The sequence below is a fragment of the Lissotriton vulgaris genome, chromosome 7 (genome assembly GCF_964263255.1).
Source record: "Lissotriton vulgaris chromosome 7, aLisVul1.2, whole genome shotgun sequence".
Classification (NCBI taxonomy): Eukaryota; Metazoa; Chordata; class Amphibia; order Caudata; family Salamandridae; genus Lissotriton; species Lissotriton vulgaris.
Genome location: NC_141695.1, coordinates 132,347,950 through 132,374,056, shown reverse-complemented (window position 1 = coordinate 132,374,056; position 26,107 = coordinate 132,347,950). Strand labels below are relative to the sequence as shown.

Below are 26,107 nucleotides of genomic sequence, written 5' to 3'. Positions count from 1 at the left end.
TCTGTGACAACATCATAATGTATTATAAATTCTTGTGTGTGGTTTCGCTCGCCTACACCCTTGTGTTGAAGAGGTGCGCGAGTAACGCTGATTTTCTCATGGTGTGGTTTCTTATATAGTAAAAAGATCATGCTTAGTGTTTGCTAATATCTATTCGTGGAATCTCTTTAAAGTTGCTAAAAAATCTTGCAATTGGCACTACTCGCCTACACCCTTGTGTTGAAGAGGTGCGCGAATAGTTGTGAATTTTAAGTTTCACGTGTAAGTTTGTGACCTTAAAGAAGATCTCGCTACCTGTAAGTCTTTCAATCAAATCTTAAAAACTACAACCACTTAGTGCGCAGTACTCGGAGTAACTCCTCCATGTTTAACAAGCCCTCACCTGCAGACTCCGCCCCCTACTCCGCGTAGCGTTTTACCTGCAAGTCTTTCTCCCAAAACTACAACCTCTGATTGCGCAAGGCTCGGAGTAACTCCTTTATGTTTAACAAGCCTTTTTACCTGTAGACTCCGCCCCCAACTCCGCGTAGCGGACTTGCAGATTCACCTTGATGCGCATAGAAGGCGGCTGTAATCGTCAGCCGGTACAGGTACGAAACGTCGTTCTATATTAAGCGGCCGCCCGATTATACACACTAAACAACCTTAGAAATACGGAGATAACCCTGAAACCCAATCTCTTGGTTTTTCTCAGGATTGATTTTCCCGCTAAATACTTTGAAATACTTCGAAAGCCAATCCCGGCAGTTACTCGGCACTAACTCTAACGAACAAAGGAGTTATGCTGTACGATCTTGAATAGACGAGCACCATCACGTGTAAGTTTGGTGTTGTTTTACTTCTATCGATTAATGCCTCACAAACACTAGCCGTTTCCTAATGGACAGTATTGCATTTTTTCGTATAGGCTCCAAGCGTCCATAATGATTTAATCGGACCCACGATGAGTTGTTGATGCCGTGTGAGTGACGGATTACCTTAGTGGTACGTAAAATGGGCATTTTTGCCCGCTAGTGTGCTTTCACAGCATATATTTCAATGATGTAGCCCTTTACAAGTCTGTTTTCATTTTCCCTCCGCAGCAAAATTTAAATATTTCTAACCTTGATTAAGAAGCAAGCCTCCCAGGGACAGACCCATGGTGACATCAGGGTTGACTTCCCTCTCTTTTTAAGTAAGTCCATATGTCCGAATGGGCATTCAGTAGGCCATTTTCATATACAATATTCATTTATCGATTACCACCTTCTGATTGCAGTTCAAGAACACTGCCTGGTTTCCTAATCCCCTGTGTGGGTTGATAACAGTAAATCTCTCCAATCGGCTGATTGGCAGACAAGTGATGTGAGTTTTTTAACTCTCGTTCCTTTATGTAATAATTCGCTAGCGTTCCCCTCTGTGTAGTTGTGGATTTATAGCACTTGTTTATGAACCAGACTTATGGCTGGTCTAACTTAATAATTTCCCAACACTTAGAGGCCCATTTGGCCCTAAGCCCATGGTAAATTAATTGTTGTTAATTACTCTGTCCAAATGGTTGACAGTTTTAGAACAGTAATTTGATCAATTGTTTTTATTTTAATTTGACAGATAATATTGCCCCTTCCCACCCTGCCCCTTCCTTGTCCTGATGAAGACCCCGTTTAAGGACCTAACTTAGCCTACGGCCAGGGGTCGAAACGTCGACGGCTTCTTTCCTCAACACAGACCTCCGGCACCTGCCCTTTCAATAGTATTCCATGTGTGACCGTTGAAGGTCTTTTTTGTATCATATCTATATTGAATGCCATAATTTCATAGGCAATGGTATCAAATTTGTTTTGATTCATGTATTATCAATTCTGATTGTGTTCATTGTGATTCTCCTTTATTCCTTTTGACTTTATCCTGCCTTGAGCACATGCCCTTCCCTTCACCTTTTCACCTCCTCCCCCGCGGCCTCTGGGGCTTTTTGAAAATGATTTATGTATGTACCGATAAGTGTCTTGCGATGGGTATTGGAAAATAAACATCAATACCGGTTTTCAGTAGTTCTGATTATTGTCTACAGAGTTTGTAAAATAACACTTAGTTTTGTTTGTGGTGTATGGTGCACATAACACTTATTCCTTGCGGGGACCCTCTTTACACATACCATATAACGCCCAGGTCCCCGCGACTGCATGGGTTCAACCCCCCTTACATGTAACGTAAGCAACTACATCTACAGAGCTAGAACCTCAGAAAGAAGTGCTGCAGATTGTGTGTGTGAGTGTCTACATCTAGAGATGTACGACCTGAGTGGCACTAATGTTTCAAATAGTGGTGAGCGGTTTGTTTAATGCAATACAATGATGTGTGCTCTCTTGCCTAGCACAAAAGAAAATTCATTTAAATTCCATAAACTGGGAAACTCACTATTAATAGTGGTAAGTGCACGTTGAGGTGTGACCAAGTAGAGCCCTAGGTCATGGCGTTAATGGTGAGGGAATCAAGCAAGCAAAGGATTCCCCATTTTGAAGGCTCCAGAACCATAGGCTAAACGAAAACTGCTGATTGTTTCTAATTTTGAAGAACACATTCCACACACAGGAGTCAAAAAGAGTAAAATATTAATAGTCTGAAAAATGAGGGAAAAGATATGAAGTGCTTAATAGGTCTAAAATAGGGGGCCCCTTTTGGAGTATTCCCAACTGGTGCTTGTGCTTGGCTATCGGATTAGCTGCATGAAAAGGGTCTTGATGATGAGAGTGAGGATGGCAGTCGCAGCCGACATTACTCGTGGTTGGGTTTTGCACAGGGAGGGGATCACACAGAGAAAGGGAGGGTTAATTTAATTAAAAATATATATATAATTAAATTTACCTTTCTGCTGGCTGGGTCTCTTGTCTTCACTGCTCCTGCTCTCCTGCCTTCAGCAGAAGAGGAAACAGAAGCAGGCAGCCAGGCTCCCTCCCCTATAGCCAATCAAAACGCTGCAAGTAGCATTGTGATTGGTCGGGACGCCGCCCAGCCATCGTCTTATGGGGAGGCCATTTTCTCCATGTAGGCTGCATTGCAGCTTGCATGGAGAAGGGCAGAGTGAGCATGATTGGTTTTGGTTGCCCCAGGGGAGCGGCATAAAACAGTCTTTGCAACTCGGGAGTGAGCAGGCACACTCTGCCCTGCTCTCAGAGCAGCTATGCCCTCCCGCCTGCACGCAACCAAACATAAAATGGTAATAAATGCAAGTTATTCTGCTTCTCGTACTGCAAAAAAAAGCAGTGGTGCGTTGCTCCTTCACCCTAGTGGTAGTGCTACCCCTGGAGGACGAGGCACAGACCTAGTGCTAGGGAGTCAAAAATAGCGAATGAGCTTTGCCAAGTATCACCCTTACTATTGTCACATCTAGAGGACTGAGGGATACGTTTAAGAGTGCATGCTCTGATTCTGAGGTGTTTTACAGCAGGAATCCTCCCCTTTCTTGGTCTATGATTAGGCTCATGGAGGATTTGCTGTAGAAGGGGGATTGGTTTTCCTCCAGTGTTATTGATGGACAAAGGGGTGCAGCTGATCTCAGGTCAAATGTGGTGCAAGAAGCCAAAGTGGAATAATGATCAGTGTGGTGTGGATATGAATGTCTTAGGGGAAGAGGAAAGTAGAGAATGTGCCAAAGTTCTTAAAAATAACAAAGGTATTTGTAAGGAGCCTGATCACCTGGTGGTCCTATGGTGCTCTGTCACAGATGCACCTCAGTCTGATGGTCTACGTGCAGCGTCCAGCATTCAAACCAGTGACAATGGATCCCTGCAGTGAATGCATTAATCCACCCACAGATAGGAGTCAGTGTATTTTACTGTGTGAACATCATAGGGACAGGATGAATTATCAGGCATGGGCGAGTTTGGTCTTTTTAGAAAGGATCTGAGAAGAGGCAAAGGCAGATTAAGTTAAGTCTAAGAAGGACATGTGGTACTACCATCATCGCCTGCTTTTTTCAATCTCCCGACAAATGGATTAGTTACTAGAGGCATCTGAAAATTAACATCAGCCCCACTAGCACATTCTAAATTAGTGTCATTTCCAAGCCTCTGAAAGTTCAAGGTAAATGATGTTTCCGAGTGGGATACATAATCTGAAACAGGGGATAACATGGATGCGACCACATATGAGGCTAGCTTCCCACTGAGCTACAGGCAGAAGGCATTAAAATCCACACCAATAGCCTCACTTCAAGCACTATCCTTCCTCTTTTGAACTGTATTAACATTTACCTCACTTCACCCTTCAGCTGTGGTTCTTCGTGCTCGTTTCCAGGTCCAGTGTATTACCACCTCATCACCAGAAACAATGCTGAGGCAATGTTGAGACTGAATTCAGAAGCTGGTACAGCATGTGTCTTTCTTCTTTCTCTGGTCCTGAAGTTACAATGTGTTTAGAACCTGCTGTTTCCAGATGCTGATAACATTGACTATTGAGGAATATCAATCGTCCTATTTTCTTTCTTTCACCAGATACCACTAAGAACCGACTGTCGTGTCCAGCCTGCCTCCGTGATAACAGTGGCGCGTGTGACCCACAGAATCACACCATGCAGTGCTCTGGGATGGAGAACAAATGCCTCTGGTACACTGTGGAAACAAGCATAGGTAAACCTGGTGCACCGCCACAGTATCTACAGCTCAGAAATATCTCATTGCAATCCTACTGTTGTCAATTCAAAAGTGACCGGCAAATCTAGGACTAACACCTAGAGGTTTGGATGGTCAGGTTTTATTTTAGCAGTGAGACATTTAAAAACTGTCCTGTGTCCAGAAGAACGACCCAAAGCACTGAACAACACAACAGCCTCAGACCTAAACCTAGAAAGGAAAGGGGTCAAATCTACTCTGTAGAATATTTCAAGCATCAGCAGCTCTTAAAACCTAGAGAAGCAATAACACAAAGACTATCTCTGTACCTTGAAGGGCCTAAAGTAAGACAACTTCAATCCAACTGGAAACAACTATCTTCAGCATGCTCATTAATCGCCTCATTAGATCAGCTTGCGGTCAGTGCATTTAATGTATATCCAGCTTCAGAGATGATTTTTAGGCCAGTCTCTTCGGCTTCTCCTCTTCAAAACAAAAAAATACGTAAATTATAGACATGCATAAATAAAGATATATATTTGTGTGTAAAGTATATACATGAATTATGTATCTATATATACACATTTACACATCTATCTGTCTATTTATCTATATGAAAAATGTATAGAGTGCATGTACACTAATACTTTATTGGCACTGAATTAACATTTGTATATTATGGAACATCTGATAAAGACTTTCAAGCTTATAATTCCTGGGTAAGCAACCATGATTTCTGATCTCGTCCAACGCACTGAGAGATGTGTGTAATCATAAGTAATCTGGCACTGAATTGCAGAGACTGTCTGTGTTGACAGAGAAGCTGTGGCTACCAACCTCCTTTTTGGTGAATTTGGGTCATCACAAGATTATCTTTGGATGACCACAATTTTCTAGAGGACAAGTGCATTTGTATATAAACCAAGGACAATATCCGTACATTGTTCGGTGTTCAGAGCTTGAAGTCTTAAAATGGATACGCTCCCTGATGGACGGTCTATATAATAATCGGAGAAGAGGCTTAAAAGAGGAGCTTCAAGACATGCACTAGGGATCAGGATCACCTGCATGCTTTGAAGTCAATAATCAGGTGGGCCTGAATAAAAGAAACTGGCATAGTCCAATCCGGAGCTAATAATAAGCAATATTGCTCAACTTTTCCCATCTTCTGTGAGGAAAGGTGTGATTTCCTTCACTTTGTCAGTCAGTAGGAGTGAGGGAACACCAGCCCAGAGATATGATTGGAAATAAATAAAGTGGATTTGTACCTTTACTCCCAGGTTTTTCATTACCTGTACTTCTCCCTGTATGCAATCCGTTCCTCTTGGCCAAAGGAGTCTAGTCAAAGACCTCCTTTCCGAATTCAATTCCAGCCAGCTGCTACCCATCTTCCCCTACATACCAGACATGTACTCCTGGAAGTGTGAACCGGGGCGCAAATCCCCACCCAGTTTTACTAACGGCTAGGTGGCATTGATGTACATATAACAATGTTTACCTGTCATTGAAATGGTTTGTCAAGTGGCCCAATGTAGAGGTGGTAAATGAGAAGATAGAGCTGGACCTTACTTGACTCTACATTTCAGAGGGACAGTCGAAGCTTGATTAGGAGAGAGCCTTACTGAGTGAATACGCTCCCTCAGGAATGATGGCTTCCAGGCCACCGTCGAAAGGTGTCAAAGGCATCTAGAAGGTCTAGTAATATCAGCCCCCCCCCGTCTGCTTCCAAACTAAGGCCAAAAGCCTGTGTTGGACAGGACTACTGAGTTGTCTACCCATGTGATTTATTTTTATATCTTTGATGCTGCTGCATGGGACATTCATTTAATTGCCCTGGGGTCTGCTCCAGCCTCCTTGAAGATGGGAGTAACTGAATCAGACTTCAATGATCTCCAAGAAACAATTGATTCTAGCAAATTATTGAATATTATTTCTCTTAGAGGGTTGAAAGAGTCGATCTGAGTCTGTTTTAAGATAGTATAAGGGCATGGACCACATTAAATTGATCAGAGCCTGCCAAACGTCCTCAGTAGAAAAAGGAGCCAAGTTGAAGAGTCTGTTGGGGACAGGCGTGTGCTTCATCATGGCTGGGAGGAATGGTCAGATTCTGTTTTGCGCCACAAGCTTTACACATCATCAATGATGTACGTATTTAAGGAGTTACATAAGTCTTGTGTTAGAGTGACATCAGGGCCAGTCTTTCAGTCATCTAAAAGTTATTTAATAATCTGAAAAACTACTTGATACTGATTAGACGAGGTAGTAATGTTCTGCAGAATAATACTTTTCTTTGGTATTTTCGATTAGGAGTTCACAAATATGTATTACTCTTTTGAATATTATTTTCAGGCTTCTGCTTGGTACATTGTTGTTTTGGCCAAATCTACATCCTCTGTGCATCAGGGTGTTTCTTTTCTATGTCTGTAAATTCACAGGTCCTTGCAAATCTGTCATTTGATTTATCCATCTGTCTTAAGCATGATCGAACTTAGCAGGAGTAATATTTTCACGGTCCTTTTAAAATTAGATAACATTTTCTTTAGAACAGTTTTAGACCTGTATATATATATTCTTTACGGGTTTCTTGCTTATTATAAAGATATAAAATAGAACATTGTATGATTTAATTATCTGACCAAGGATTGGGTTTAATTTTAAAGCTTTCAGTTAAAGTGTACGGTCCAAAATATGCCCTTAAATATATATATGTAGGACCATTGATTTTTGTTTGAAACTTTAGTGAGGAGGTCGCTGGAATCCTTAGTCTTTCACTCAGCCTTGAAGCCCAGTAGTTGAAATCTACAATAATAATTAGAAAGTTGTTGAAGTTAATAGTGAACATAGTAGATTGAAATATAGGATAGGGAAAGCAGCCATGGGCCAGATTCACAGAGTTAACTTAGATGTTTGACCTAAACTTAGTCCAAACGTTTACGTTTATGACTTTGGGAATATACAAAGGCCATTTACGAGTAATTTCTTTATGTCCGCACTCGGGCGGAGATCCGGCCTAAGAGCTGATATAAAGATAGTACTCATAAATGCCCTTTGTGAATACCCAAAGTCATGAACTTAGACATTTGGTCTTAATCTAGGCCAAACATTTAAGTTTACCTTTGTGAATCCGTCCCCAAGTGTCTAGGAGGGCTAGCGGAAAATAATATAGATATGGCGGTAGAAGGGGTGGAGGACACATAGAGTAACAAGACATCCACACCTCTGACAACTAGAATAGGTAAGGTAGAAAAACTCAGATGGTGTAGGTGGCCAGCTTGCCAGCTAGATAACTGAATTAGATGGAATCCAGTTGTCAGGATCGCATGAGGTGTACTTAATTTGGTGACCTCGGGTGCCGCTAAAATAAGTATGTGGGGTGCAGAAAATAAGATAACACAAAGTGCACATCACAAGACAACACAGGGTGCTGAAGACAAGATCATGCAGAATACCGAGAGCAGAACGACCAGAAGCGCCAATAAAAGTAGGATGTATGACGATACAACGCATTACACTGCAACGCATGCCTTTACCACGCATGTGTTACAAAGCAAGTGCCATTACCACGCATAACCTTTAACGGATATTTTTTTTACAATGAATATGCTTATACTTTGCATGCCTTTCCAACAAATGTAGTTGTAAAAGCATGAATGTTAAAGGCATATACATGGTAAAGGTTTTCCCTGACCCCTTCTCCGAGTTCTATAACCGGTCCCTGGTGCTCCTACACCCCAGCCCCCAGCACATTAAAAAAAATACCCCTCCTTTACCCTTGCCCTCCCCTCCCCTGAGCCCGAAAAGTGAACCCCTGCGCGACTCCCCCCTTAGCCCCCAGTCATTGTAAAAACTACCCTTCCCCTGAACACTAAAAGTAAAACCCTGTGCGACCCCCCCCTGCCCTTCTAAATAATAGCCCTCCCCTGCCATGAAACCTAAACGCGGACCTCTGCACAAACCACCCTCCCTCCACCACCCGGCCCCTAGCCCTTCTAAAAAACTACCCCTCCCCTGAGCCCTAAAAGTGGAACTCTGATCGACTTCTCCCTGGCTCCAGCACTTTTTAAAAATACCCATCCCCAGCACAAAGCCCTAAAACTGTAGAAGCCCACCTCAGGTCCAACCCTATTTACCTCTCCACGACTACCAGCAGCTCCTCTGAGGCGCTGCAAACGTCATAAAGAGGAAGCAAAAGGGTCTCTTTGTTTCCTCTAATGAAGCGATAGCCTACACCACACTTCCCACACATTTGCTGTTACCACCAGTACCAAACATATACCTTAACTATACATACCTTTGCTAAGTAATTCATTGTAAAGGCATTTGTGGTAAAGTCATATGCGTTGTAAAAAATGCATGGTAAAGGCGATACATAGTGATGGTGAATGCATTGTAACACATGCATGGTAAAGTCTGTGCGTGGTAACATCCACGTTGTAATGGCTATGTCCCATAAATGGATGATATGTGGCTTGCCCGGTTTGCAGAAAACAGTACCACTTAGCATCTAGATAACATAAGACTTAAGTGCTGATATCAGGATACTCTGGATGCAGATAATAAAACTATATTAGATGCACGTAGGTAACAGATAGACAAGACCCGTTGCAGGCACATGGGGGTACCAGCATCCTTGAGTTCAATCATAACAGGACACGAGCAACTGCAGTTAACGAGGCATCACACAGTGAGGGTAATAGGAGCGCACATGCAGCACCTAACAGCATCACAACATTGGCAAAGAGACTTATTACCTGTGCACTGACTACAGAGCAACGGCATCCACCAGGGTGGGTGAGGGTGGGTGAGGGCTCACTGAAAGGACTGAAGGAAAGCTGAAGGTCACAAATGGTGGTGCTGGCAAAGTTTATCATTTAAGGAACATCTTCTACCAGTCACCCATTACTTAAGAACCACTTGTTGTAAGTGCTTCATAAATTCCTGACATATTGTTCTTCTTTCTGCAGGTTCCCAGAGCACTCAAGTTACCCTTCGTGGCTGTGCCACTGAAAGCTTTTGTGCACTAGGTAATTTCTCAAGTCCAGCTATAAAATATAGGACAGTATGTACCAACAGCGCCTCTCGCCCTGGAGATGGGCTCCTCCTGCCAGCAGCTGCTCTACTCCTGCTGATGAAACTGCATCTGTAGCCTTCCTCTGCAGCATCACACTACCAGTGGACACCTGAACTGTGCCATCCTTATCCCACCTCTGGTCACCCATCTATTGGTACTTGGGCAGAAGTGGTGCCTCAGCCTCTGCCTACACTCGAGATATTCTCTTCAGGAAACCACAGAAGACCTTTCGTAGCAGACATGCATCTTGCACTACTTAATACACTCGAATGTGAGGTCCAAACGGCTACAATGTACAAGTAAATACCTCATTTACTTGACAGATTACTTTCTCGTTTGGTGTCAGAATGATCACTGTTTCTTCTTTCTTTGTTGGCACTGTCTGCATCTATCCTCATGTCTCTTTGTAATGTGCTCTGTTGCCGCTGGGCCATGTACACTATGTAGAACTTCACGAGTAAATAAATGAATAATGACCCACAGTAAATATTGTGTGCAGTGTTTTTTACTTTTTCATCCTACCCTGACCTCACATGTAGGATGTGATGATGTAAATATAAGTGGGACAGATTCTAACTCAATTCAATTCAAAGATCTTTATTCGGTTATATTACAAGAAATAAGTCAAGTCAAGTCAAGTCAAAGATTTATATAGCGCGCTACATACCCGGAGGGTCTCAATGCGCTTGAAGAAGGGTGGGGAATTACTTGTCGAATATCCAAGTTTTAAGTTGCTTTCTGAATGCTAGGTGGTTCTGAGTGAGACGAAGGTGAGTGGGGAGTGAGTTCCAGGTTTTAGCTGCGAGGTAGGAGAAGGATCTACCTCCCATGGTGGTTTTATTGATGCGAGGTACGGTAGCAAGCGCTTGGTTGGAGGATCGTAGTTGGCGGGAGGGGGTGTAGAAGGAAAGTCGTGTGTTGAGGCATTCGGGTCCAAGTTCGTAAAGTGCTTTGTGTGCGTGGGTTAGAAGGCGGAAAGTAATCCTCATATTGATGGGGAGCCAGTGGAGGTTTTTCAGGTGACTAGAGATGTGGTCTTTACGTGGGATGTCTAGTATGAGTCTGGCTGATGCGTTCTGGATGCGTTGGAGTTTTTTCAGGAGTTTTGCAGTGATACCGGCGTATAGGGTGTTTCCGTAGTCCAGGCGGCTGGTGACCAGTGCATGGGTGACCGTTTTTCTGGTTTCGGTGGGGATCCAGCGAAATGTTTTTTTGAGCATGCGAAGAATGTTGAAGCAAGATGATGAAACGGCGTTGACTTGTCTGTTCATAGAGAGTGAGGAGTCCAGGATGACGCCCAGGTTCCGTGCGTGGTCCGTCGGGATGGGTGCTTTTCCAAGGGCTTCTGGCCACCAAGAGTCATCCCAGGCGGAGGGGGAGGAACCTAAGATAAGGACTTCTGTTCTGTCTGAGTTAAGTTTCAGACGGCTGTGTTTCATCCACTCGGCTACATCTTTCATTCCTTCATGTAGGTTGCTTTTGGCGGTGTTAGGGTCTTTGGTGAGTGAAAGGATCAGTTGAGTGTCATCCGCGTAGGAGATGATGTTGAGGTTGTGTTGGCGTGCGATGGTCGCGAGGGGGCTCATGTATACGTTGAAGAGGGTGGGACTGAGTGAGGACCCTTGTGGTACGCCGCAGATGACTTCAGTGGCCTCTGAGTGGAATGGTGGGAGGCGGACTCTCTGGGTTCTTCCGGTGAGGAACGAGGTGATCCATTCCAGTGCTTTCCCTTGGATTCCGATGTTTCTGAGGCGCTGTAGAAGGGTGCTATGACAGACTGTGTCGAAGGCTGCGGAGAGGTCGAGGAGGATGAGGGCGAGTGTGTCTCCATTGTCCAGTAGAGTTCGAATGTCGTCTGTTGCTGCGATGAGGGCGGTCTCTGTGCTGTGTTTGGCTCGGAAGCCGGATTGTGAGGAGTCGAGGGATTTGTTGGTTTCGAGGAAGGCGGCGAGCTGGTTGTTGACAGCTTTCTCGATGACTTTGGCCGGGAATGGGAGGAGCGAGATGGGGCGGTAGTTTTTGAGTTCGGTGGGGTCAGCTGTGGGTTTTTTCAGAAGGGCGCTGAGTTCGGCGTGTTTCCAGCTTTCTGGGAAGGTGCCGGATTTGAGGGAGCAGTTGATGACGTCTCGGAGGTGTGGTGCTATGATGGAGTCTGCTTTGTTGAAGATGTGGTGAGGGCAAGGGTCTGAGGGGGATCCTGAGTGGATGGAGTTCATCAGGCGAATGGTGTCCTCAGTGGATATTGGGTTCCAGTCATTAAGGATGTTCAAGGGGGGTGAAGGTCCTGCAGAAGGTTGGGTGGGTTGGTCTCCGGGTCGGTTGTCGAAGCTGTTGTGGATGTCTGCGATTTTGCTGTGGAAGAACGAAGCTAGGGAGTCGCAGAGGGCTTGAGAGGGGGTGATGTCGTTGGAGTTGGCTGAGGGGTTGGTAAATTCTTTGACGATGTTGAATAATTCCTTGCTGTTGTGGGCGTTGTTGTCAAGTCGGTCTTTGAATGTGGCTTTCTTGGCAGATCGGGTAAGTTGGTGGTGTATGCGGGTGGCGTTTTTGAAGGCGTCCCTGGTGATGGTGTTTGGGTCTTTTTTCCAGGCCTTCTCGAGGGAGCGACAGAGTTTCTTTGATTTCTTAAGATCATCGTTGAACTAGGAGGCGTTATTGCTGCCTAGTTTGATTTGACATTTTTTCAGCGGTGCTGGGATGTCGGCGCTGTTTAATAGCCATTGGGTGAGGTTAATGGCTGCTTGGTCGGGGTTTGAGGAGAGGGCAGGAGGGTTTTGAAGAAGCGATGAGGAGATCTGGTCGATGGTGATTTTGTTCCAGTTTCTTCTCAGAGTAGGTTGAGGATGGTTGTGAGTTGTGGTCTTATTGTAGGTAAAGTGTACGCAGCTGTGGTCCGTCCAATGGAGAATAGTGGTGTGACTGAAGGAGACATGTTTGCTGGAGGTGAAGATAGGGTCGAGTGTGTGACCTGCGATGTGGGTGGGCGTAGTGACAAGTTGTTTGAGTCCGAGGTTGGCGAGATTGTCCAGAAGGGAGGTGGCGTTGCTGTCATTGCTCTTTTCCAGGTGAAAGTTGAGGTCTCCCAGTAGAATGTATTCCTCGGAGGGGAGGGTGTGTGGGGTGATAAAGTCAGTGATAACGTCGCTGAATTGTGCACGTGGTCCTGGAGGTCGGTAGAGGAGTGTGCCTCTGAGTGTGGTCTTGGTGTCGGTGTGGATCTGGAAGTGGAGGTGTTCGGCGCTGGCAAGGTTGACGTCTGAGCTGGTTGAGATGCGGATGGAGTTCTTATGAACGATAGCGATGCCTTCTCCTGTTTGGTCGGTGCGGTCCTTACGGATGATCTTGTAGCCTTCCGGGATGGCAATGGTGATGTCTGGGGCTGATGAGGCGTTCATCCATGTTTCTGTTAGGAAGGCGACATCGGGAGAAATGGAGTCTAGTAGGTTCCAGAGGTCGATGGCGTGACTGGATTGAGCGGGTGTTGAGCAGGATGCATTTTAGGTGGTTGGAGTCAGATATCTGTTGTACTTTCGTGGATGAGGAGTTTATCTTGGTGTCGTCGAACTTGCAGGAGTAGCATGTGAAGGGTCCATGGGTGTGTCCGGGAGCGGCTTGGGCGCAGTTGGGGAGTCGGCCGGGGTTAAGGGCTAGGAGGGTGGAGGCGTCGTATGTAATGCGGGAGAGCTGGGCATTGCATGGACCAGGGGGTCTGGCGCTGGGCGTGGAGTTGCGCCGGACGGGCGCAGACGGGCTTACCTTTGGCGCACCTTCAGCGCAACTGGGGCACGACCGCTGCGCGTGAACGCTGCACGAAAAGGCGTCAGTCATATGTGGATAGAGGAAAGGGAGGGGCGAGGGAGGGTCAGCAGGGAGGCGGGGTGGAGATCGGTGGAAGGAGGCACAAACAACAAACAAAATGGCAGCAAGCAGTCGAACTGCAAACAACACTGGGGCACAGAGTAGGCGATCGCAATGACAAAGGCGGTCAGGCAGGTACACAATGCAATTACGGGCGCAGGTCAAACACAGGCAGAGATGTGCCAAATAACAGTACAACTAGCGCACTAAACTCGTCACTCGTTATGGGTCAGATGGCCTCGCAAAATGTAAACAGAGCTGCTCGGCGGGCGGGGCACTGTAGCGCTACGCTCTGGCTGCAAAGGAGTTAAAATGAGCAGGATATTAAATGAGGTAGATCTTAACGTGGTAACGATACCGCTTTTGAGAGGCTTCTGTGAAGCTGGGAGCTGCGTGATGAGCGGCCGCTTCTGCTGAGAGCAGGGCGGTCACAGCGCAAGCAAGGAGGGGCTGCGAGGTCAGTATCAGAGGGAGGGAGGGTCAGCAGGGAGGCGGGTGGAGATCGGTGGAAGGAGGCACAAACAACAAACAAAATGGCAGCAAGCAGTTGAACTGCAAACAACACTGGGGCACAGAGTAGGCGATCGCGATGACAAAGGTGGTCAGGTAGGTACACAATGCAATTACGGGCGCAGGTCAAACACAGGCAGAGATGTGCCAAATAACAGTACAACTAGCGCACTAAACTCGTCACTCGTTATGGGTCAGATGGCCTCGCAAAATGTAAACAGAGCTGCTCGGCGGGCGGGGCACTGTAGCACTACGCTCTGGCTGCAAAGGAGTTAAAATGAGCAGGATAGTAAATGAGGTAGATCTTAACGTGGTAACGATACCGCTTTTGAGAGGCTTCTGTGAAGAAAATACAGTTTATATAAATTGCATTAAAATGATAGATAGAAACAATTGTATAAATTCATATCCTAAGTGAATTATGAGATTTAAAAATATTTCTTTTAAAAGCAGTGACAGAGGCAATAGTAAATACATTGTCTAAATTCTGTATCACCAAGACAGCAGGATGGCACCGTCGGGATTGCAATCTTTTTAGCACGGGAACAATCCACCTTTTTCTGGGTATGGAATAAAATTTACAAAAGAACAGAGCACTCCACAATGCCGGACCAGCCTACCTGAACAGCAGACTCAGCTCCACACCCCCACCCACCAGCTCCGCTCTGCCAGCCTCGCCCTCGTCACCGCCCCCCGCATCCAACAAACAACCTCCGGTGGCAGATCCTTCTCCTACCTCGCAGCCAAGACCTGGAACACCCTCCCTACCCACATACGGCAGACCCAGGACCTACTCGCCTTCAGAAGACTCCTCAAGACCTGACTCTTCTAACAATAGCAGCACCCCCCCCCCTCCTCAGCACCTTGAGACCCTCACGGGTAAGTAGCGTGCTTTACAAATTCTCTGATTGATTGATTGATTGATTGATGTGTATGGACGACTGAGTTGAAATATCATCACATGGGCGGTTACAAAGTGATCTTGATCAGTCATTTACCTCTGGAAAACTAAAAATTCTATGCAAGATATTAAGCCTGAGGCAAGTTAACAAAAATCTTTAAAAGTCCTTAGTGGATAGCAAAATGTGAGGCTGCATGTTAACAGTAATCAAGGTAAGCTGATGTGCCCCCACCAATGGTTTGGTCATTTCACTTGAAATTCTAAACTCGCTCAGGTATGACATATATATATTTTTTTGAGGTCCTTTCTTGACAGCCGACACATGGAAGATGGGTCATTAAAATATTTCTTGTGGCCTATTTGAGTAAAAAACTTCTCAACATAGTTTAGACGTCTTATCTTTTTTGCCCCATCAATACTTAAACATCCTTTAAAATGCGCTGGTTAAATACAGACTCTTCAGTGGTCCAAACCCTGTGCTACAACAGTAAAGGCTGTATCTTCTTGATCACATCTTCAAGATAAGGCATTCCCAGTTCAGTGTGGCAAATAAGTGTAGAAGTACTTTCCGGTACTGCTAGGAGGTATCCGAGGAAGAGGTTTTCATCTACTTGAAGTGAGTTAACATTGACAAACCCCCAGATACCTGCCCCATAAGTGGCAATTGCTACACATTTTACCCTATAAATATTCAACAATTCTCTCGGTTGACTTCTACCCATTCCCTGCTAAAATTAGTTAGTGACAATATTGACTTACAAAATAGGAGTCTTCTCGCCATAATTACTCTACACCAGGAGCCTGTCTGTTCAAATAAAATTCCTAAGTATGAGAATATATTAGTATGCTCAATTGGCTTTTAGACAATAAAAATAAAGCTTTTCTTCTTTTTTGACCCTAACCCGCACCTCATAGAAAATGTTTTGGAAAAGTTGATAGTTAAACCCAGGTTTGTCAGTAAACTGTGTAAATGAGGTTACAACCCTTTGCAAGGCAATGGGCATATGGGCCATAAGGACTGCATCATCTGCATAAAGGAGTGCAGGGATAGGATGTGTAGCTGCCATTGGCAGATCCCTGCACTCCTTGACTAGGGTACTTTCAAGTTCATTAATATATAGCGTAAATAGGAATGGGGCAAGGACACAGCCCTTTCATGATTGAAAAGTTTCTAGTACAGTCCCTATCCTGTCCGAAACGGACCCTAGCCCTAGCCCCTGAATAAGGCTGCCTTAGAAATAAAACGTAGAGTCATCCGCCCCCGCCCTTCCAGAATTGCCCAGAGTTTCTCATGCACAACACAGTTGAATGCTGAGGTTAGATGAACAAACGTTAACAACAGTCTTTCCCTTTTTGCCTTTGTGTATTTTTCCAGCAGAATGTGAAGGTTTAGGCCCTGATCAATGGTACCTAGCCCCTTACGGAAACCATATTGTACATCACTTATAATGGAATGGTCCTTCGCCCCTGTGTGAAGTCTGTCTAAAATCACACTCCCTTTAATTTTTACTGTAGAATCCAATAATGAGATAGGGCGATAGCAGGCTGGATTTGCCCTTTCGCCCTTCTTAAAAATAGGTACAATAAAGGATTCATACCAAGATGTTAAAACCCCAGTAGAGCAACAGGCGTTAAATAGCTGTGCTAGCATGGTCCCCATAAGTCCTCATTGTTGTTATACAGGTCAACCGGGACACCATCCATTCCCGGTGCCTTTCATCCCAGGCTAGATTGTATGGCCCCAGTCACCTCATTCACAGTAAAATCCATACTAAGTTTACACTGGGTGGGAGAAAACTCTGTATCAACCTCGATCCTCTCCCTTGTATGCTCAACTACAGTTTGAGTGGTATATAGTTTCGAACAATGTGACACCCACTCCTCCTCCGTAATAGCAATTTCAATAGTTGCTTTCGATTTATCCATAAAGAAAGATGCATTAACCGCCTTCCAAATAGCAGCAGGTTCATGATTTAATGAAGCCTCATGCAAGGCGTCCCAAGCTTCCTTTTTTGGCGCATTCTTCCTTACTGCTTGTGCCCACTTATAGCCCCTTCTGGCATCCCTAATAAGGTCATAATCCTTAACTTTAGCTTTTAAGGCATGTTGCAGTCTGGTATGGGCCTTAGTACAAGTGGAATCAAACCACTTCTCACTATGCTTATTGCGTTTTTTTGTTTTCATCCAGAGTGTTTCTTTAACAAAAGCTAAAATAACTTTAACATTTTCTGCTAATAATTTATGGAAGGTATTCTCGTCAAGATATACGTGAAAACTCTGTTCGCACTTCCTTACTAATTTTGTGAGAAAATCTACTGGATTCACCTTAATCCACTTCAGTGCATACCAATTCTGGCTACTCAACTCAATGTTATTTACAAACTCCCCAGATTTACCTCTACTATTAAAGTCTTGATTGGACACCAAAATGTTGATGCTTAACGGAAAGTGGTCACTCAGGGCTATACCGTGTGTGGTAAAATTCTAAACTCTAGAACAATGTCTACATGATATCAGGATATAATCAATTGTTGAAAAAACACCTCGACAGTTGGGCTAAATGGGACCTCCGGTGAGCAAAGACTATTTGCAAACCCCATGCCACTGATGAATACAATGTCATTAAGAAAATCACCCTGCAATAGGTGGGAGAAATGCAGCAAACTAGTATCTTAACATGATTATTGCCACAAACTCCTTTATCCCCCTTGTGACATAAAAGACAATTGAAGTCCCCACCCCAAATAATAAAAGTGTCCTTGGTGTTCAGGCTATGCAAACTGTTCATATCCCTACCCAAATTTCGAAGCAAATTCTCCATCATTACAGGGGAGACATTGTTATAGAAATTCACTATAAACAAAGATAATTTCTGCTCCACATGCATACTAACAATATGATAGAACCACAAAATCAATTTTTAGATAATTATAGGTACAAAGTCCTTGAGAGTGGTGTCTGGGGCACAGAGGGCGTGCTGGCGTGCTGCGTGCGGCGCCTCCACGTGCAAGTTTGTAGGGTGGTGACCCTTCCTCTGTCCTTCTCTCCTAGGCAAATATTGCAAGGCTCCCGCCCCATGGGAGCCCGTGGCCACTTAAGAGCGGTGTCTGGGGCACAGAGGGCATGCTGGCGTGCTGTGTGCGGCACCTCCAGCCATAAGGGCTGCTGGGAATTGTAGTTCTCCCCATGCGGCCGAAATAAAGTGCTCCGTGCAAGTTTGTAGGGTGATGACTCTTCCTCTGCCCTTCTCTCCTGGGCAAATGTTGCAAGGCTCCCGCCCTGCAGGAGCCCGCTCCCGCTTAAGAGCTGTGTCTGGTGTGCTGCGTTTGGCGCCTCCAGGGGAAAGGGCTGCTGAGAATTGTAGTTCTACCCCACGCGGCCAAAATAAAGTGCTCCGTGCAAGTTTGTAGGGTGACGACCCTTCCTCTGTCCTTCTCTCCTGGGCAAATGTTGCAAGGCTCCCGCCCCCGGGAGCCGGTGGCCGCTTAAGAGCGGTGTCTAGGGCACAGAGGGTGTGCTGGTCTGCCGCATGTGGTGCCTCCAGGCGCAAGGGCTGCTGGGAATTGTAGTTCTTCCCCACGTGGCTGAAATAAAGTGCTCCGTGCAAGTTTGTAGGGTGACGACCCTTCCTCTGTCCTTCTCTCCTGGGCAAATACTGCAAGGCTCCGTTTTGGACTGGTCTAGCTTTGCCTGTGCTTGATGGTGTTGCTGATCAGAAGGAACCTGCCTACCTTACAGATCCACATGGGACTGTTCAGTAAACAGGACTGAACACTGGTGTTGAAGAACTCTGCTAGAGGAAGACATGTTCACAACCTCAACCCCTCCGACCTATGGGAACTAACTGAAACCATTGAACCCGTCCCACCACTTCAGGTGCTTGTGGAGAGTGATGTCTGTACTCCACAATGTTAAGGTAGATGTGTCTGGTGAAAGACCTTGATGAGAAAGTGCATATGTGTTTACTTGGATTTAATTGAAGTTTTACTGCCGGGATGCAATGGCTCCAACCATTCTACCCTGAAGCTGCTAAGTCAAGTCAAGTCAAGTCAAAAGATTTGTATAGCGCGCTACATACCCAGAGGGTCTCAAGGCGCTTGACGAAGGGTGGGGAGTTACTTGTCGAAAATCCGTAAGTGAGACCAGGATAGGCCGGGATCCATACATAGAACCATGAAGAACACTTCCCATGTCATAATCACGTGAGCAGTGCATGCAGCGCACTCCACAGAGCTGGTGTTGGTTGAAGGAATAGAACACGCTCCCTGGCCGCCTTACAGAGTTATTATCTGAGACCTGTTGGTGTGTTGCACCAACAACCTGAGGGTACAGGAAAAAAACCCTTGGCTAAGAACACTTCCTTGAAAGATGCTGTTGATATTGTGGTAGGGATAGAGCATACCTCATAGAGACATTAGAGTGGTGACGTAAAAACTAGTGGAGATGATTTAAGAGACCGACTGGTAGGGGCTCAATAATAAAGTGCTTTAGGAATGGTAACTTGGGCCATGTGTCCAACAGAATTAATTCTTACTTTTTTAAAAAAAATCTTTTTTATTAAGATGACAAACAAATGTCCTGGCAATGCGTCCGTTAACAAATACATTCCATACATGTTCGTACTAACATTTATGAGTCTTTTGTATGTAATACAGAGACGTAGCAAAAAAATCAATCTTGGGTACATTACAAAGCAATACAGTATATGTTGTTCTCCCCTTCATTCCCACTAACTGCTCCAACAAATCTCTCATAGTCCTCTGTATTGTGTCCATTTACCCCATATGTTGTCCCATTTCTTCGGGCATCCCCTGTCCTGAAATTTCACTTTTTCAGCATTGCAACACCAGTCTAAGTCTTCCTTCCACTTCACTACACTCGGTGGCTGATTCACACCCGACTCCCTTACTAGATTTCATTTGGCTACTATGCCTTGCAATCATGAGCCATACCATAAAAATATTTCAGCCATTTTTCTTCACCGCCAGGTGTGACTTCCTGACCTATCACTTCTGACATGATCCCCATTATTTCTCTCCATAACTGTTGAATTGTTGGGCATACCCACAATGTATGGGTAAAATTTGACTGCTTCCCCTCAGCCCCTTGCACACTGATCTGAGTCGCTGCGCCCTATATCATGCAGTAATGTCCATGAGCTGTATGATCTATGCAATATACTCACTTATACTAGCAGAATCGTGCCCTAATTGCTACCTCCTCGGACTCTGTATTGCTTCTGTCCAGTCATTGTCTTCTAACGTCTCTATACACAATCTTAACAACAAAAAAACTACCTCCGCTGCAATTGCAGGCGTTGAAGCACACAGGGGGGACATTCGGTCCCTCTTGTGGGAACCCCATGATGAAGCATGTCACCACTAGGGTGGGTGAGAGTTCTTTTAAGAAAATAGTCTTTTCTTCCTTTTTTTCGGTCTGTTGACCGCACATGTTAGTTTAGTTTTTCTATACTGTGTTTTCTTTTAGGTAGGGACACTGTCACTGCGAATTCACAGCATCAGGCACTCTTTTGTTGTTGTAATCAGTTACCTTTTGATGACATCCCTGTCCAAATCTGCGTGCAGCCTCCATTAAATAAAGCTTTTGAAAATACTCTACCTGGTGCGGCTCTTCCATTTGGGACAACCTTAGGCGATTATATTTGAGCGGCCCGCTCCGGCTCACTGGCAGTTAATTTGTGTGCAATACGATAACCACAAGGCCAGAGAAGTGGCCAGGGCCACAGAGGCGGTACAAGCGATTATAACGTGTGGCACATGGCTTCCTGCTCTACGGATTTTTTGCCAATGATTAAGAGTCAGGAATACTTGAAACGCGCCTGGCAGTTAACGTTTGATGATATCCCTGTCCAAATCTGCGTGCAGCCTCCGTGAAAGACAGCTCTTGAAAACACTGTACCTGGTGAGGCTCTTCCATTTGGGGCAACCTTTCGCAAATGTATAATTAGCCTGCTCCATGTTTTCGGATTTCCCGGCTGGGGGATCGGCTGCTGTCATAAACATAAGTAACACACTTGGGAGCCCCAATACCAGAGAACTTTACAAAAGATTGGAAAAATTAAAACACTCAGACCCTTCAAAGTAGTGGGAACATAGATCATTATCCCGCTACTTAGAGGTTGATAGGGTGCCGAGAGGACTGAGAATTGCACTAGCACCCAGTTACGAAAATCCTGATCCGGCTATGTTATCAGAATGGGCGGAGTCTAGTCAGGCCTCGTCAAGAAAACTCATGAAGATATTATTTAAATATGCGGACAGTGATCGCACTAAATTGCAGATCCAGATTGAGTCTTTGGAAATGGAAATAGAGAAACTGGAGGAAACTGATCAAACGAAGAAGTTAAGGGAAGATATGCTGACCCGTCTATGTAAGGAAGAATATGTCATCAAAAGAAGGAAGGCTTTTAAGTCTGAAAGAGACCGGGCGGATTATCTCAACGGGCAGGTATTTACGTATGCCCGGGGATATGATGCGGTTAAGGCACGAACAAACAATCTGCCACAAAGAAAGGAAAGGGGGGCCCCTCGGCCCCCACGCACACATGGCTGGGCCCAACCCCCCTTCTTCCGCCCTGATTGGTCCGTGGGTCCCGCCATTGACCCGGAAGCCGTTTTACACTTCCGGGTCAAGGGGGCGGGACCCATAGCAAAGGGGGGGTTTAAGAGCCTGGGGAGCATGGGAAGCGTCCTCTTTGTGCCCGCGCTTCCCAGGCTCGCTCCTCGCCCGGCTGTGGGGCTTGTAATTTTCTTTTATTTTGTCTTTTCAGGATTGCGGTTTGGCAGCGGTCGGCATTCGAATCGAGCCAGAAGAGAAGAGCAGGATTCACGATCCAGGGAGAGCCGAGCTCAGCGGTGCGGTTTTGTCACAGATGGGCGCGTAGGGAAGCTGTGGACACGGAGAGCGAGCGCGTATGGTGCAGGTTTGGTGTGCACAAGGTACATAACAGGCTCTGCTGTACGGCCGTTCGGGATCTGGCCCAGTGGAGCGCATGCGATTTTGCAGGGGATATGGTGATCGAGAGACACAGGCTGAACAGGGGCGGCCTGGGCAGTAATCCGATGGGAGACCAGAAAGATCGTATCGCTGTGAGTTTAGGCGGGGGCTGACTGTGAATAATTTTACAAAGCCAGAATAATCGTTCAGGAAGCAGGGCAAGTCTGGGCAAACCCCTTAATCTCATGGTGCTTATCAAAATTCAGTGCCCTAGGTTAATGAATTGGTGCTAAATGAAGCACGTGTATAACTGATTATGGCAAGTTTCCTCTATATAAAAAGTGGTTTGAACAACAGCGCGTTTTGTGCCTAACATACTGTTTTGATTCAGGTCAAGTGTTGCAGTATATTCTTTGTACCACAGCTTGTTTTTTGCATTAGCATACTGTTTGATTCAGGCCAAGTTTTTTGCACTATATTGTTGGTACAACAGCTTGTTTCTTGCATTAGCATACTGTTTGCCACAGCCCAGTGGCAGCCTTTTTGCATAGAGGGTTCAGTGGGGGGCTAATTTTGTGTTTAAATCAGGCGGTGTGATTTAATAATAATCAAGGCAAAGCATTTAGGAGTATTTACACAGTTTGGGACATAAAATACCTCATTTTGTATAGCCTGAATTCGCTTTTAACTATTTTCTCATTTTAGGACCAAAGACAAGGGCCGCTGCGGACCGGGCAGCTAGGGAGCTCACGGTGGACGGCGGATTCTGAGGACGTGGGCAGGCCTGCATTTCACTGCTTCTGGCGGGCCGCGGGGCTATAGTTCGCTTGCCCAAACACTCCAGGCTAGCTGGTGTGTGCGGTCACAGTTGCGTGGTGCTTACGGCCAGCTCGTGAGCCTCCGACTTGGACAGGTACAGGGCACATTGTGCCAGTAACTAACAGAACGCACTGTTCAGTGTAGGTGTAAGAGCAATATGTCTGCCAGACGGGGTGCAGGGAATTCGCACATGGAATTAATGTTTCGAACAATGATGCGCAGAATGTCAGCAATGGACAAGAGATTGGGGAAGTTGGACAAATTGGGTAGGACTGTCGCTGAGCTGGATACGAAGGTTGAGGCACAGGCAGGGCCGACGGGAAGGCCTAAACGGACCATAGTACCGCCCAAACCATGGGAGGATTTCGAGACACCACCAAAACGTAGCAGAACTAGGAAGGGTAGTGTTCGCCCTCCCAAGCCCATTGTGGGTGGGGGGTCCCCGAGGCCGGTACCGAATAGAGTGTCTGTGGTACCTGGGTCACCCACGCCTGCTCCGCAAATTCCAGTAAACGTGCCAATAGCGCCAGTCATGCCACCCATTAACCCAGTCCCTGTCATTCTCCTGCTGCCGGTCGCGCCACCGAGTAACCCAGTCCCTGTCATTGTCCCGCCGGTACCTCCAGAAAGCCCATCAACTGGGGCGGGTCAGGTGCCACCAGAATTAGCGGCACAGATAGCTGCAGTGTATCTCAAAGTGTGAAGGAATTGATTTGGGCAGATAAATATATTAATATTTTCTCATTGCTTATTGACAACAGGGAGTGGGAATATGCTAAATCACAGAAAGAGATGATGTTGCCTAGTGAATGACGATCTCAGTTATACAAATTTAGGGTAGAGGAGACGCTCATCAACTGGATCAGGGCTTTTTCTGTGTTTAGTGCAGTTACCGCCGAACGTTACCCCGGAATGCAGGCTGAGATGGCTTGCTATCAGAGCAGGATTACAATGTTTAATGAGAATCAAGGGGGGGACGCTTGGAAGGAATATGACATAGCTGTCAGGAAAGCGAGGGAGCATGGGACAAAGTTGACTCTATTTCCTGGCATTCTCAGTTTGAGAGGGGGCAATCTGCAGGTACTAGCACAAACTGGAACAAAGGATACTCCCCCAAGCCCCACCAGCCCTTTCAGCAGCCCTTTCGGCCAGAGCAAGGCGGAGAAATGGCCAATAGGGCCAAAGGTAATACGGGTGGGAAAGGAGTCTGCTGGGATTTCAATAGGCAAACCTGCAACAGGGCCCCGGGCACTTGTAAATTCAGGCAAGCGTGTTACATATACGGCCACCCTTCCCACCCAGAAATGGCATGCCGGTCAAAAGGTAGTGCGTCAGGTAACAGAGGGAGGAGAAAACCAGAATAGCGGAGGACACACCCTTACTGCGCATTCACCTATTATCGTGGCTGCTATGATCCCTTGGCTTAATAGATACCCAAACTATGCTTCCGCAAGGATGCTCCAAGAAGGTTTCACACATGGTTTCTGGATTCCAGCTGGGGGTTATACCGAGACATCGCAGTGTAGGAACCAGTTGTCAGTTAAGAACAATCCCGGGGTGGTGGCAAACAAAATAGAGAAGGAACTGCGCTTAGGTAGAGTAACAGGGCCTTTCTCCCACATCCCTGTACAGGATTTTGTCTGCTCGCCTTTAGGAGTGGTCCTGAAGAAAGAAAAGGGCGAGTATAGGCTCGTACACAATCTGTCCGCACCTGAGGGCTTATCATTGAATTATGCAATTGATGAGTCCATTTGTAGTGTGAAATACGCGTCTTTTGACCAGGCAGTTGAAATGTTGAGAGTTTTGGGTCCTGGGGCATTGACGGCGAAATCAGATACTGAGTCAGCGTTTAGACTACTCCCAGTGCATCCAGCAGACCAACACTTGCTAGGTTTTTCCTTCGAAGGCAAATACTACATGGATAGGTGTATGCCCATGGGTTGCTCTAGCTCATGTGCTTACTTTGAAACATCAGCTCTTTCCTGAAGTGGGTTCTGAGACAATCTACGGGCCACCAGTATGTCATGCATTACCTAGATGATTTTCTTTTCCTGGGTCTGGCGGGCACACAGGAGTGCGCATGGGATTTTTCATGCTCATGCGTGCTTTTGGAGTCCCACTCGCGCATGGAAAGACAGTAGGGCCATTGACATGTCTGGAATTCTTGGGAATTGAATTGTATTCCGTGGAAGGCTGTTTTAGGTTACCCAAAGAAAAGATTGCGAAATTCAGGGCAACCATTGAACTATGTTTGCTGAAAAAGAAAGTCACTCTACAGCAGTTGTAGCAGACAGTTGGCCAGCTAAATTTTGCCTTGCGGGTCATACCTATGGCACGCCCATTTTCCCGCTCCATTGCGCAAGCCATGAAGGGCCTGCGGGACAAGCATCATCGCACACGACTGTCAGTCGAGGTTCGCCAGGACATGCGGATATGGATTGCATTCCAGGAGGATTTCAATGGCAGAGTACTGTGGGGTGCCCCCACGCTGACCTCAGCAGAGTTAGGACTATAGACTGACGCTGCCGGCGGTGTAGGGTTTGACGCCATACTTGGCAATAAGTGGGTGGCCCAAAGATGGCCCAACTGGTGGGAAGAGAGCGGTTTGACAGCAAACATTGGGTTCCTGGAACTGTTCCCAATCTGGGTTGCGTTAATGGTATGGCCCGAGCAATTGGCTAATCGATCTGTCATTTTCTGGTCAGATAACATGACCGTGGTGGAATGCATCAATCAACAGGCAGCGCGGTGTAAGTTCATACTACACCTGATAAAGGAGATTGTGCTGAGTTGCATGAAATTGAATGTACATTTCAGGGCCAAACATGTTCCAGGGGTTTTGAATAACGCAGCTGACGCCCTTTCTCGCTTTAAGATGGAGGTATTCAGGGAACACCTACCAGCTGCAGAGGCCTCGCCAGCTCACTTCCCATCAACACTTTGGCAGATTGGTGCCCCCAACTACATGACCTCGTGGCAGCCAGCCTAGCTCTCATGACCAGGCGTTCAGGTCTTACTGTAAATTTCTGGGACAGGATTGGGAGGCTAGTTTTAATGGGTACATGGACACATTACACAAAGAGGGGCGCTCAGCGGCAACAGCTAGCAGATATAAGGCAGCTGTTTCCTTTTTCGCACAAGCAAGTGGAGCCAGCGATCCTACGGACAGCTTCATAATACAAAAGGGTTTGAAGGGATGGCGGCGCCTACAAGCAACCACCGCCGATAGCAGAAGACCGATAGGTCTAGAACGGTTGGCAGTAGTATTCCTCGCCCTGGCCGACACATGCAGTTCTTTGGGAGAGGTGATATTATTCAAGGCTGCCTCCTCCCTGGCCTTTTATGGGGCATTCCGGGTAGGCAAATTAGTTGCTAGCAACAAACTCAACACAATAGGTGGCC

At 46.1% G+C, this 26,107-nt stretch overlaps 1 long non-coding RNA gene across 1 annotated transcript in view; it reads left to right on the top strand.

Moving 5' to 3' along the window:
• The window catches only part of LOC147700996 (uncharacterized), a 68,757-nt gene extending 58,610 nt beyond the window's left edge, over window positions 1-10,147 (top strand). The window contains exons 3-4 of the long non-coding RNA XR_015297423.1: window positions 4,473-4,607; window positions 9,554-10,147. This is a non-coding gene — a long non-coding RNA (uncharacterized LOC147700996). The remainder of the gene's footprint in view (window positions 1-4,472; window positions 4,608-9,553) is intronic.
• Window positions 10,148-26,107: the final 15,960 nt, after the last annotated feature.